The 14,278-nt window shown below is 34.4% G+C and overlaps 1 non-coding gene and 1 pseudogene across 1 annotated transcript; one reads left to right on the top strand and one right to left on the bottom strand.

Annotated features, from left to right (window-relative positions):
- The first annotated feature begins 1,100 nt into the window (after positions 1-1,100).
- On the top strand, positions 1,101-1,243 carry LOC111813556 (annotated as a pseudogene).
- Positions 1,244-4,245: 3,002 nt separating this feature from the next.
- LOC111813553 lies at positions 4,246-4,382 on the bottom strand. The gene has a single exon (XR_002818779.1). It is a non-coding gene; the product is annotated as a small nucleolar RNA SNORA8 (small nucleolar RNA).
- Positions 4,383-14,278: the final 9,896 nt, after the last annotated feature.

Genomic DNA, 14,278 nt, shown 5'->3' with positions numbered 1-14,278 from the left:
TTGTTTCATAGGTCTTACTTTATCTTGGTCTTAACCATCTAGCAGAAAAGTATAAAATCGAAGTCCAAGAAATAACGTCATGTGGTTATGTTGAGCTGTAGGTCACTCAGGTCATCAATTTCTGACACTGCCAGAGAAGTGGAAGAACTAATACTGCTATGGACTACTGGACTCTTTTATAATATTTTGCTGAGTTTGCACACCTATAATATTCAAAATGGTAGAACTAAACAAAAAAAGCGATATAGAAATGACTGTCTATCTTGTATCTGTGTATTCAAAATAGTTAGGATAGATATGTAGTTACTTTCTCTTAATGAATTGAGGGATTTGTTCTAATAGTGTTCATAAATAGGATATCTTGTCTGCATCTTGTACAGCATATAACTACTAGGAAGACAATATGCAATGTTTTAATCCTTGAAACTGTCCTACCAATTTGATTTGAAACTGTCTCATTGCCATTTGTCTTTCAATAAAATTATTGAAAAAAATAAAAAGAAAAAAAGAAGATATTTCATTCTACAGAATGAAATTTTGGGGAGTATGGCATGAGAGTTATAAATATCTAAAATATCTTATAATTCCTTAAAACATGCCTGAATAACTGGTGATAAACTCATATCTCAAATTAATGATAGGCTTTATTGGAAAACTTCACAATATTCTCTATGAATGGATTGATTAATCAATTTCTGCATAAGAAATTTATTAGACTTCACCTCTTTCAAGTCCCCTGTAAGATTTGAAAGTATGTTTTACTATTTAAGGCAAAATATTTTAGTTACCTATTAAGAAATTAAGCCACAATTAAATTATTATGCTTGGGTAACACTACAGAAACAAATGAAAGAGACCTCCCAAACCAAACTGAGGTTACACTGAACAGGTTCTCTCCTAATTTCCCATGTAATGTTTTTTTCTTTTTTATCTAGTAAATGAAAAATTGCCTCAGTGTGTCTTACAAATTATAATAACCATCATATATAATGTCAATTACATTCTAACATAATAAAGACTCCAACAGATATGTTCACTAAGTGCAGTTCAATTAGAATTCTTTAGTAAATTTCCTAATGTCATAAGTGAACATACAAAGCATACATTTAATGAACTAAAAAACATAATTTACTTTTCTGATGGGTTATTTCTGTGCAATGGTTGAAAATAGCAATTTCCTCAGTAGTTTACGTAGCGTGTCACTCATATTCATTGGTTGCCTGGAGGGATCTTGGAGACAGTGCTTCTGGACAATTGTTTATCTGTGTAAACTTGTGCTACCCCAATCTAGGCTCCAGACAGACATATGGAGTATTTTTGAAAGCCTTAGGAAACAGTGGCAAGGTTTCACATTGGACAAATCATCATGGCTATCTGCACCAAGCTGTACAACTGGGAAAATGTGATCAAGGGCTTATTAACGGTCAAATTCAAGCACCTTGATTTCCCTAGTTCATTGCAGATGAATCTCAATATATCGTGGATGAGAAGTACCTCTTGCCTGATATCTATGGACTGAAATATATCCCAAATTGTTTTCCTCTGAACAAGTGAAGGACATGACACACCTTTAGGATTCCACTGTATCATCCCCACTTTCTTAACAAGCTCTGCAATAAATCTCGTCTCTGCCAAAAAATTATAAGTGGAAGTGAGGTGGACTGAAGCATTACCTAAATCACTATGTATCATATATCCTCAAACAATAAAATATAACCATAACTGAGACTGCATCACAGCTAAAAGATATGCTTGCCTATAGCTCCAATATTGTTATTTCTGAGTTAAGCACGTCTATGCATCAATGAAGCATTACTGAGGCTGCCTTGATCTCTATGATAGCTGATAGGATAAGTAATTAAGCATCCTAAGTGCAAATTACATCAAGTGCAACACACACAAGGCCTTGAGAAGAAATTGAGCTTTGAAAAGTAAGGTAAGTCCCTCATGTTTATAGATACCAAACATTGGTGTAAAGAATCTTGTAAACAGTTTTTCAAAGAAAAAAAAATACAAAGAGTTACTATGGTTTTGAATGACTTATTTTATCAGCTGAAACAGAACAAAACTTCTGATTTATAGAGAAAATAAATAGAAATATGTGAACAACAATAAAAGAGAACAGTCAATATTTCTGCATTAATTCAACCCATGATATTACTGGATCCTTCTGATGAACTCCTTGTTGTGGTAGACTAAATCCTGTTCTGGAAAAAACTAGTGATATGTCCAATTTATTTCTATCTTATATCACCACATTGAGTTACTATGAATAAATTGTCTTCATTTTTAATTAAGTTTTTATTGGTACATTTATAGTACAAAATGATCATGTGCATGCTTTGTAAGGAATTGCTGTATGTATATAACATATTTTATTTATTTTTTTCCGCTCCCTTCCATTCCTTTTTTATTTTGCCAGCATCAAATTCATTTATTCATCTTATGAGTAATTATAAAGTTAATTGTCATATATACAGATTAACAACAGGGCTAAAAGGATACAAACAAATAAAACACATAATATAATTACACTAAATGAACACATACTTTTAGATTCATTGCCCATGCTAAATAAATATGTCCAATTATAATTAAAATAAAATCAGTGAAATTATTCTTTTAAAACTCCAGAGAGTCTGAGATCACCTGATTTAATCTAGGCTTAATGTAAAATGAACTTGTCTTTACAAGGAGGGGTGGCCAAAACAGGTTCATTCTTTTCCCAAGTTTTGGCATTTGTTCAAATATCAAGGATATTAGATGTGCTTTCTCTCAATTGAAACTTGATTTGATTTATACAAAACAATGTCTGATAATCAGAGTGGCATACAGAAAACATAAATCCTTGCTATAAAAAAGAATTCTAAAAAAATAAAGGATATTTATTTGCTGGTTTAACTAATACAAATATCGAGTTAATATAGTATAAGGCATAAACCATAAATTCAGTAGAATATCAGACTCTGTTTTAATGGGCTGATCATAAATCATATCTAAAGAGCAATATATTAAAGTGAATTAACACAAATTTGAATTTACATTTGTTACCTTACATGCAGTAAAGTGGAGTCAAAATTATGATTCTGTCACCCTAAGACATTTTAAAAAATCATACTAAATTTAATATTGTGAATAATTTAAATGTATACTTGCTATTTTAAGGCTCAAATTAATTTTTACTTTGGAAAGAGTAGATTGAGCTGGCAAAATTATGTATTGTTCAAAGAGTATATCTGATAAATTGATCACTTTATCATATTTTTATATATTATTTTCCATCTGATCTTTCTACCTCCCACATGTTATTGTTTAGCTATATATAAATATACATAGTATATACACTTTTGCATTATTTTTTATTTAGTGCTAGATGCATGTGCTCCTTTTTTAAATATTACAGTTCTTGTTTTTTTCCACTGTATTTATTGTGATGAAAGTATGACCTGTGTTTCAATTTGAGCCATGTTAACTAATTTTGGACACCAATCAACAGGGCTCATTCTAATCTAGAATGAAGCTGTGGTTGTTGATACATTGCATCAATTTGAGATGTCAGAATCTTGGCTGGATCTGCTTGTGGATTCCATGCCCTGGAGTGTAAGGGCCCCAACCTAGGGCAGGGAAAGTCATCCTCAGAGTGACTCAGCACAAAAAAGGTATATAAAGGAGTTGAGGAAGGCTTCTGAGCCCCACATCCTGATCTTCCCTGTGCCACATCACAGCTGTGCCACTTTGGAGGAGCTTGATCTCCACAGCCAGACACTTTGGAGGAACTCAGATCTTCGCGGTGGAGCATCGGTCTTTGTAGTCAGCACACAAAGAATTGAGACAGTCCTGATGGACACTGCAACTGCTCCTCCTCCTCTGCTCTTCATTGTTTTCTGCCACCATGAACTGTTGTCCTTTGTGTTGGAGCCAGCAGAGTATGGACACAAATCTCCTCTAACTGTGAGCTAAACAAATCTTTCCTTCCTTCATTTTGGGTGTTGTTATTTTGTCCCAGCAATGAGTGAAAATTAACCAAGACACAGGCCTTGTAATAGCTCCTCTAGAGATGATTCATATGTTAGGATTCTTCATCTTTAATTTGTTGCTGTGCTACCAATAGGGGGAAACAAGCAAGGAGCAGAATTAAAATACCTTAAGTTTATAGTAGGTGGATCTGTCTTGCTCTGGCACCTCCAATTTCAAAATATTATGTAGAAGACTGTGCAAAAATGAAAAATTATAAAATCCATGAAATATTGTATCAATTGAAATACTAGCATTAACATGCACAAAGCCAAGAAGACCAATGACACCAGAAATTAAATTTCTATTGCAGTCTTTTGAACACACCAACAGGAATAGACTGTTCAGTGCATGTACCATACTGTGCATCTTTTGTTGTTTTTATTGACCATGTCATTGTCTTAATTCTCTTCTAAAACACTCAAAATCTAGATATTATAACATGACAATGTTATTTGCTATTATTTATTTATGGGCCTTATTTACATGCATATGTAATTAATAACTACAATCATTCTTATTTTTTTTAATGTCAAGGATAGCTTTCATAAAGAGTAATTTTAACAATTGCCTAAAGCCCCACATTTTTGGCTGGATTTTTAGATTCCCTCTACTTTTATACATAATTCTTTTCATTTCTCCTCAAGTTTTCAAGTTGATATTTGTTTAGTACAGATTATACTATTTTGGTATTACAATATATTTTAATAGAAATAGTAAAAGGATCTATTTTTTTTTCTGGCAGAACCAGGGATTGAACTTAGGCCCTTGCCAGGCAAACACTTGTTCTGCTGAGCCATCTCCCCAGCCCAGGAGGTTCTATTTTGTGCTACATTATCTCTCTATAGTTTAATAGCAAAAAGATCCTAATTTTGCAGCTTGATTTACAGAACTCAGGTAGACTAATACTGAGCATCTGCTCTACTGAAGATATCCTTTTACCAGTGTTTGAAACATTTACAGATATTTTCTTGTATCTCCTTTCTGGCACCTCTGCAGTTCCTTCTGCACACTGGAGCCAGAGTGATCTGTTTAACAGGCATATCTGAATGCAGAATAGAACTGAATACAGATACTAGCATTCAATCACTTTGTGAAACAGTTTGAAAAGTTTGTTTTTGCGAGTCTTATTCACTGTATCATCACTATCTTGATATATTAATTTAATTCAGAATGTTGATCTTTCATGCTCACTTTGTCTTTAGGGAAGATCCAGAAGTTACATGGTGTCCAATCCAGTAAATAAGTGGCATGAGGACCCACCATAATATTTTTATTTGACAGAAGTTGATTAATGTGGGATGATGATAAATTACAGTGATTGCTTAAAAATGTAAGACATCTTCCTATTTATCTCCCTCAAAATACTACCATTGTGTTCCAGAACATTTATCCCATTTTTTCTGATCAATGTATATTTTATGCTAAAAAGATTTCTGTAATTTAAACATTCACCATTTCTTATCCATCACTTTGTGTGTGTGTGTGTGTGTGTGTGTGTGTGTGTGTGTGTGTAGGAGGGAAGGAGGGAGGGGATGAGAGAGAGAGATACAATATTTCATTTAATAGTGATGATGTGATATGAGGCAAGTAAAATTTAAAAAGTAGAATAATTTACTTTTTCTAAACAAAATCATATGTGACCTTGAGTACCACTTGAGAAATTTATGGTATAAATTTCAGTTCAGAAAACCTCTTCAGGTAAGAAACAAGGCTGTTGGAAAATTTCATCCATCTTATGATATCCTTGAAAGGAAGATGGTAAATTTGAGGAGCTAGAATGGAAAGAAAGAAAAATTAAAAGAGCAAATAATTTATATATAATTTTACAGATAAGAATATTCAGTAAGTAATTTAGATGAAACGAGTTTTTCATATTTTACCGAAATTATTTCACAGAACTTTTTGTTCTTTTTTCATGTTTTACTGTACTTATCCTATTAAACTTCATCACTTAGTATTTATTTAACAGCTGCAGTCACTGTTACTTACTATTTAATTTAGTCTGTCTTCTTGTCTGTGTTAGCAATTGTCAGTGATAAGTGCTATAAAAGCAGAGATTTCTATAGTGGGTTAAGGGACATTTAAGAAATTTAATTGACTATTTTATATGCATTTTATACATGTGACAGGTAATAATTAAGTTTGTCTAATTGGTTTCTGAATATTAGAATAAGCAATAATAATAAAACTGAATAGTACTAAAAAGAAATACTGAATTATTACATTCAAAACATTTTATTTATTTTCTATGGGTAAAAATTTCTCACATACATGAAATACACTGCTTTTCTTTTTGTATGAGATCAGTAAGAATTGAATTGCCGTAGTGATCAAACAAAAATTCTTGAATAGTTCTTAAAACCATGCTATATTTTTCAGATGGAACTTAAACTTGAGGTGAGATTTCTCAAAGGGAAGAACAATTTCAAAATTAAGCAAATGCTACTTCAGGTATATTTTACCTTTATTTAATAATTACTTGGAAAAAATAATTACTTGAAATAGGTTACTCTGTATATGAGGTAAATTAAGAAAACTACTAAAATAATAAATTAGGTAAACATATTATATTGTAATATTTATTTTTCTTGGGAATAAATCTGTTAGGACAAAGAACTCCATCCTTCCAGTTATTCTTTACTTCTTCAATCTAACAATTTACATTCTGAAATTTCATTAGACTATATATGTTCTATGTGACCAAATCTATGATATATTGATCTTTATAACTCCAAACATATTTACAGTATATCTAATAAATGTCAGTTTAATAGAATTGTATAGCACTGTCTTCTGACCTTTGGTGCAGAGCTATGATAGAGTTATATTACCTTAGAATCAGGTCTGAATCTACCAAGTTCAACTCGTACAGACCTGGCTAAGGTCTGGCTGCTATGCTCCACTCTTCCTACTCCAGCTGTTGGAAGTGAAAGCACTGTGCCACTCTGGCAAGATGTTCTGATTCTGGATAAGCTGGGTGGGTCTTGCCTGTAGCCTCTCTACAGGGAGTTCAGCTGAGGGGTTCCATACTGGGCTTGTCTGATGGAGGAAGTTCCACTCACATGCCAGGCCAGGGTGATGGCTGGAGTGAGGGTCCAGAAGGTCCCGGTTGGTCCCACTCACATGTTGGGCCTACGTGCCAGCTGGAATGAAGGTATGCTGGACCCTGGATGGTCCAGTTTAATGGACTGTTAAGCAATTATAAGATTAAACCCACAAATCCAAGGAATTTTCTAAGCTTTTCTCTTTCCTGTTTCTCAATTGTTACTAAATATGTGGGTATATGTGTGTGGAGTTTTCCACTTAAAGAACAAACATTTAGAGACTTTTTTCACTATTAGAATGTAGCAGCAGCAAAACTGAAGACTTAAATATTGCAAAGTACAATTGTCTGGAAAGCTTTGTCTGGAATATGTCAAAGGAAAATCTGATGGAGCCTAGGAGAAAGACAGCTTTGTGATGATTGTTTTAACGAATAAATGGAAATTGACTGAAGGACCACTAAAGGATGGAAAATTCTGGGAAGCTGCACAGGATCAGAGAAACTCAAAAGTACAGACTGCAAAAGTTTCTGTGAACAATTCTAGCTTTCCTCCAACAGTAATCATAGCCAAGTACTGTTATGCTCGAAATGCCATGGAACTCAAGGAAAATAGATGTGTGGTGTGTTCAGATTAGTGATAGCCAGAGAAACAGATGACTAGCAACCCTTTGGATGGTCAGGAATGGCAGCCACCAGGAAAATTATAGAAGTTTCATTCAAACGGACCTAGGTAGTTGGAGCTGTGCTCTTTATGTTTCATTTCTAACTTCATTTAAAATAACAATAAAGTCACACTTCTTCAGGTTTTTATTTTGTTATTTTGACAAGAATTGGCAAATAAAGACTATGTCAAGAATGTCTGCCTCAATTTTACTATGACTTTTTTTTGTTTTCTCAGTATCATTTTTTTTTACTTTTTATTTATTTATTTTTTGAAGTACCGGGGATTGAAATCAGGCCCTTGAACTTGCCTGTCAAGCACTTATTCTACTGAGCCATCTCGTGAGCCCTAGTGCCACAACGTTTAAAGCAAAAATAACAGTGTTGTGTTAAGGTAAACTGACAGAAAAAAATATATATTACAAAAAAATTAACTTTCCTAAGTGCTAGATGTGCTAAATGGGAGATGTTAACTATCACAATAGGTAGGAGAAACACCAATTATAAACTTAGTGCCATAGACACATGAGTTTATGAGCTCATTAATATTACATTTTTGACAGCATATTATTTTAATTTGGGGAACTGTGTTCATGTTTTTTTCCATAATTTTATTGAGAAACAAATAGCAATGAGACAGTTTCAAATCGAATTGGTAGGACAGTGCCAATAATTAACACATTATTTACTTTATTCATAGTGGTTATTTGCTGTACAACATGCAGACATGATATCCTATTTATAAACACTATTAGAAAAAAATCCCTCTATTCAGTAAGAGAATGTAACTGTATATCTATCTTAACCTTTTTTAATACACAGATACAAAATGGATATTCATCTGTATCCCCCTTTTTTTAGTCCCATCATTTGAAATTTATAGGCGTGTTAACTCAGCAAAATGTTCTAAAAGAGTCAGTAGTCCTGGGTCTTCCCCTAGACTGGCAATGTCAGATATTGTTGATCTGAGTCCCCTACAGCTCAACATAACACCATGGCTTTACTTCTTATACTTCATTTTTATACTTTTCTGCTGGATGGATAAGACCAAGATAAAACAAGACCTATGCAACAAGAGCTGTAGCTTTTGGATCTGATAAGTCAGTCAAATCCCCTCAGGATTTATTCTGAGATCCTTTACCTCAGATTGTAGAAATTTTATGAGTGTTGCCCTGTAGATGAGTTACGGCCATTGTTTGGCCAATATGCTCTCTGTGAAAGCCTGAGGGAATGTTTTCTCTCCTCGTGACTCTGCTTAGGCACACTTTACATCATCAATCATGTTCCTCTTTGGCCCCATAATCTCCTTGATCAGAAAATTTGGTGCACACCTGAGTTATATGACGATACAATACAAGTTCTCATATGTCCTGAGACTTAATTGAACTTGGAAGCCTAGGGCCAAAATTTTGGCTTTTAGTGGCCTTCCTTTTTCTCTAATTTTGGTCTGCAAACTTAGGTTTTTAACCCTCCAGATGACAAGCTTATTATTATTACCATATAACCTATGCTGTTCAGCTTAACCTCACTCTCTGTCTGAATATCAAACATCATAGGCATAAAATGGAACACGTATTTTTCAAGTGTTGATATGTTGAACTATATGTCCCTACATAATATGATGAAAAATCATTAAAATATTAAAATGTATTTTGGAAATAAGCATGAAAAATTATATAATTTTCACGTTTACACATAAGTCCAGAAATCTAACCATATACAACCTGTAGCAGGACAGTCCTGCAACATTCCTTTTCCTGTATCCTGCCTTCATTCACCACTCTTTTCTTTTTGAACAATTGTCTACCTGAGAGACAGCATGGCAGCAAATAGCATGTCATGACAAACAGCCCATATTCTGAAGACCAGAATGACAGGCACTCCAAGTATGAACCTACTATTACAAATTGCCATTTTCAGTGGAGTTGTGTAGTTCACAGGTGTCAGTATATATAGTCAGTGTGAGAATCATTGCAATTAACTGCAAGATTCAAAAATCTTCTGAAGATTCACAGGATCATTGCCTTCCCCATCTTCTACATATAACTGTCTGACTTGTCGCTGTCATGTTTCCTAGCTCTTCTCTTTTCCCTCTGTTAAGAATTTAGTCCTCGATATCTTGCTTTCCTTTCAGTTGTATTATACCTTTCTATTTGTATTTCTTCTTTTGAGTTCTTCTACTAGGGAAACATAAGGATATTTACACATGTGTGTATGGTTTATTTCACTTATGAGTATGTTTTCAAGTGGCATCCACTTAAAAATAAAGACTTCGAGTTTAACATTCTTTATAGCTGAGTAATACTCCATTGTATAAAAACACCACATCTTTTTCATCCATTCCTCAGGTGATGGGCCTCTTGGTTTTTTCCAAGATTTGGCTATCACAAATTGTGCTGCTATAAACATAGGCACACATATATCCTTATGATATGAATGTTTTCAGAACCTCCCGGAAAATTCCCAGTAGAGGAATAACTGGTTTAAATGTGATTTCCAATCCAAGTATTCTAAGGAGTCTCCACACTGATTTCCATAATGGTTGCAAAAGTCTGCATTCCCAACAGCAGTGGAAAAGTGTTGCTTTTTACCCACAGGCTCTCCAACATATGTTGTTGGTTGATTTCTTTACGACAGCCATTCTTTCTGGAGTGTGATGATATGTCAATATTTTTTAATTTGCATTTCGCAGATGGCTAGCGATGTGCAGCATTTTTTCATGCATTTATTCGCTTCTATAATTTCATCCTCTGAGAAGTGTGTGTTTATCTTGGATGCCCATTTCTTGACTGGGACTTTAAATTATAGGGCCCTAGTATTTTTTTTTTTTTAGTTCTTTGTAAATTCTAGAGAGCAGATCTTTTTCTGAGTGCTTATTTCTCATGATTTTTTTGAAATTTGTGGGTTGACTTTTCACTTTGTTGGTAATTTCTTTTGAAGTGCAAAATCTTCTCAATAAGAGCAGGTCCCAGTTGTTAATTCATTCAAGTGTTTCCCGTGCAATTTGATTTTTGTTCATGAACTCTTTTCCTACCCTACGCTTTCAAGATTTCCTCCTACATTCTCTTCTAGGAGATTTGGTGTCTCTGTTTTAATGTTTAGATCTTTAATCCATTTTGACTTGACCTTAGTGCATGATGATAGACCTGGTTCAAGTTTTAGTCCCTGGCATGTTGAGAGCCAGTTTTCTTCAGCACAATTTTTAAAGAGACTATCTTTCTTCCAGTGAGTATGCTTGGCCCTTTTGTCAAAGATAAGGTGACTGAGTGTGTTCGTAGAAGCTTCAGCATCTGCTCATCTATTCCTTTGATACTCAGTTCTTTTTCTTTGCCAGTGCCATGCTGATTTTATCACAGTAGCCATGTAGTATACTTTCAAGCCAGGAATTGTAATTCCTCCTGCCTTGTCTTTATTGCCCAGGATTGCCTTTGCTATTCTAAGTCTTTTCTGGTTCCAAGTAAATTTTAGGAATGCTTTCTCTAGCTCTGTGAGGTATTTTGTTGGTAGTTTGATAGGGATTGCATTAAATCTGTACAGCAATTTTGGGAGTATGGCCATCTTCACAATGTTGGTTCTTCTTATCCAGGTTCGGGGAATGTCTTTCCATTTTCTGAAATCCTCTACAATCACTTTTTAAAGAGTACTGTAATTTTAACTGAAAAGATCTTTGAGTTCTTTAGTTAGATTAATTACAAGGCATTTCCTTTTCCTAGGTGCCTTTGTAAAAGTCGTTGTTTCTCTAATTCATATAATTTCCATTTTGTTTGTTATCTGTATAGAGGAATGCTATTGACTTTTGGGCATTGACGTTGTATCTTGCTATGCTACTGAATTTCTGTACTAATTCTAGTAGCTTCTTGGTGGAGTTGTTTGGGTCTTTCAAGTAAAGTATCATTTCATCTGCAAATAATGATAATTTAACTTCTCTTTTATCTATTCTTATTGTTTTATTTATTTCTCTTGTCTAATGGCTATGGCTAATGATTCCAGAACTTTGAATAGGAGTTATTCCTGAATAGGAGTGGTGTTAGAGGCCATCCTTGTCTTGTACCAGATCTGAGAGTAAAAGATTTCAGTTTTTTCCCATTTAGAATCACATTAACTGTTGGATTTTCATTAATGGCTTTTACCATATTGAAGTAGAGGCCATCTACTCCAATTTTCTGTAGGACTTTTAACATCAATGAGTGTTGGACTTTGTCAAAAGCCTTTTCTGCATCAATGGAGATGATCATGTGTTTTTTAGTTTTGCTCGATTAACATAGTGTATTGCTTTTATAGATTTTCAATTATTGAACCATCTTGCATCCCTGGATGAATCCTACCTGGTACTGGTGTGTGACCTTCTGGATGATTTGCTATATTCTATTTGCTAGGTTTGTGTGTGTGTGTGTGTGTGTGTGTGTGTGTGTGTCTGTGTCTGTGTGGAACCGGGGATTGATCTCATGCCCTTGCGCTTGCCAGGCAAGCACTTATTCTACTGAGATATCTCCCCAGCCCCTTTGCTAGGATTTTATGGAGGATTTTTGCATCTATGTTCATGAGGCATATTGGCCTATAGTTCTCTTTCTTAGTTGCATCTCTCCCTGGTTTTGGTATCAGTATAATACTTGCCTCCAAGAGTGATTTTAGGAGGATTGCTTTCTTTTCAATGCCATTGAAGAGTTTGAGGAGTATAGGGACTACATCTTCTGTAAATTTCTTGTAGAATTCAGCTGTGAATACATTTGGATATGGACTTTTCTTTGTCAGTGTTATTTTTTATAACATCTCGTATTTCATTGGCTATTCTTGCGCTATTGAGAGTGGTTTTATCTTATTGATTCTGTTTTGATAATTTGTACCTTTGTAGGAATCTGTCCATTTCTTCTGTGTCTTCTATTCTGAGAGTGTAAAGACTCTCAATGTAGCTATTTATAATCTTCTGAATTTCTAGAGTCTGTGATAATTAGACCCTTTTATTCTTTATTGCTTTATGTTACTGGTCGGTGCTGAAAGAAATGATGAGAAGACCTGATAAATGTAGCCTCAAAGGTCTAACTGAGATTAGTCTCTCTCCAAGTGAACGCAGAGCCTCAGCAACATCTCACATTTATTGAGGGGGAAAGGCAGGCTAAGGAATGTGCATAATTACTTAAGTGAATATAAACTACTATCTCTATTGACTTCAACTATTTGCCTAACACTGGGCTCACAGAAATGCTAGCAGATAACATCCCAGGCAAGGGATCAGAAGACAGGGTGCCTGCAGGAGAAGCTGTTATCTATTGCCTTGGGTCACAGTTTTCTGGGAATTTGCAAACAGATGGCAACTCTCCTCAGGCTCTGTCTATTGTTCCCTGCTCTCTTGGGACATCAGGTGTTTGTATGAAATGTATATTTCTACACCTTATTGGTTCTATTTGAATTTTTTTCCTCTTTTTGATGAGATTAGCTAGGGGCTTATCAATTTTATCTAATCTTTCCTAGAACCAGGTATTTGTTTCCTTCATTGTTTGAACTGTTTTCTTCCTCTCAATTGAATTAATTCCTGCTCTAATCTTTATGATTTCTTCCTGTCTATGTGCTCTGGGTTTGGTTTGCTCTTCCTTTTGTAGTAGTTGAAGGTGTGGAGTTAGGGTGTTTATTTGTTCCCATTCTGTTTTCCTAATGTGTGAGTTCACAGCTATGAATTTCCCTCTGAGAACAACTTTCATCATATCCCCTAAGTTCCCATAAATTATGCTTGAATTTTCATTGAATTTTAGATATTGTTCAATTACTTGTTTAATTAAATCTGTGACTCATTGGTTGCTGAGTAGTGTGTTGTTTAATTTCCATATATTTTGGGGGTTTTTTCTGATTTTTTTGTCATTTATTTGCAGTTTCATTGCACTGTGGTCAGATAATATTCATGGGATAATTTCTGTATTCTTGCATATACTTATATATGACCTATGGACCAGTATGTGGAATATTTTAGAAAATGTCCCATGCGCAGCTGAGAAAAATGTGTATTCAGCTGTGTTTGGGTGGAATACTCTGTATATGTCCATCAAGTCCATTTGTGGTATTGGATGTTAGATTTTTCATATCTATGAAGATTTCCTTTATATAGTTAGGTGTTCCTGAGTTTGGTGCATGCATATTTATAAGTGTTACCTCTTCCTCTTGAATTTTTCCCTTAACCAGTATATAGTGGCCTTCTTTATTTCACTGGATCATTCATGGTTTGAAGTTGAGACTGTCTGAGAATAGGATTGCTACCCCTGCTTTTTTCTGAGCTGCTGGGGCATGTGGTATTGTTTTCCATCCTTTGACTTTCAGCCTATGAATGTCTTAATGAGTTAAATGTGTTTCTTGTATGCAGCATATTGTTGAATTTTATTTCCTAATCTACTGTGCCAGTCTATTTCTCTTAATTTTTGAATTGAGTCCATTTACATTAATGGTTAGAATTGAGATTTATTGACTTACAATTGACATGTTATTTAACTGTTGTCATTTACTCCTTTTTCTCCTATTTTTAATTGTTTGCCCTATTTAGTTGGTTGCTTCTGATGTCATTCTTGGTGTTCT

The sequence above is a fragment of the Octodon degus genome, unplaced genomic scaffold (assembly GCF_000260255.1).
Source record: "Octodon degus isolate 3935 unplaced genomic scaffold, OctDeg1.0 scaffold00198, whole genome shotgun sequence".
NCBI lineage: Eukaryota > Metazoa > Chordata > Mammalia > Rodentia > Octodontidae > Octodon > Octodon degus.
This window is presented reverse-complemented; position numbering and strand designations above follow the sequence as displayed.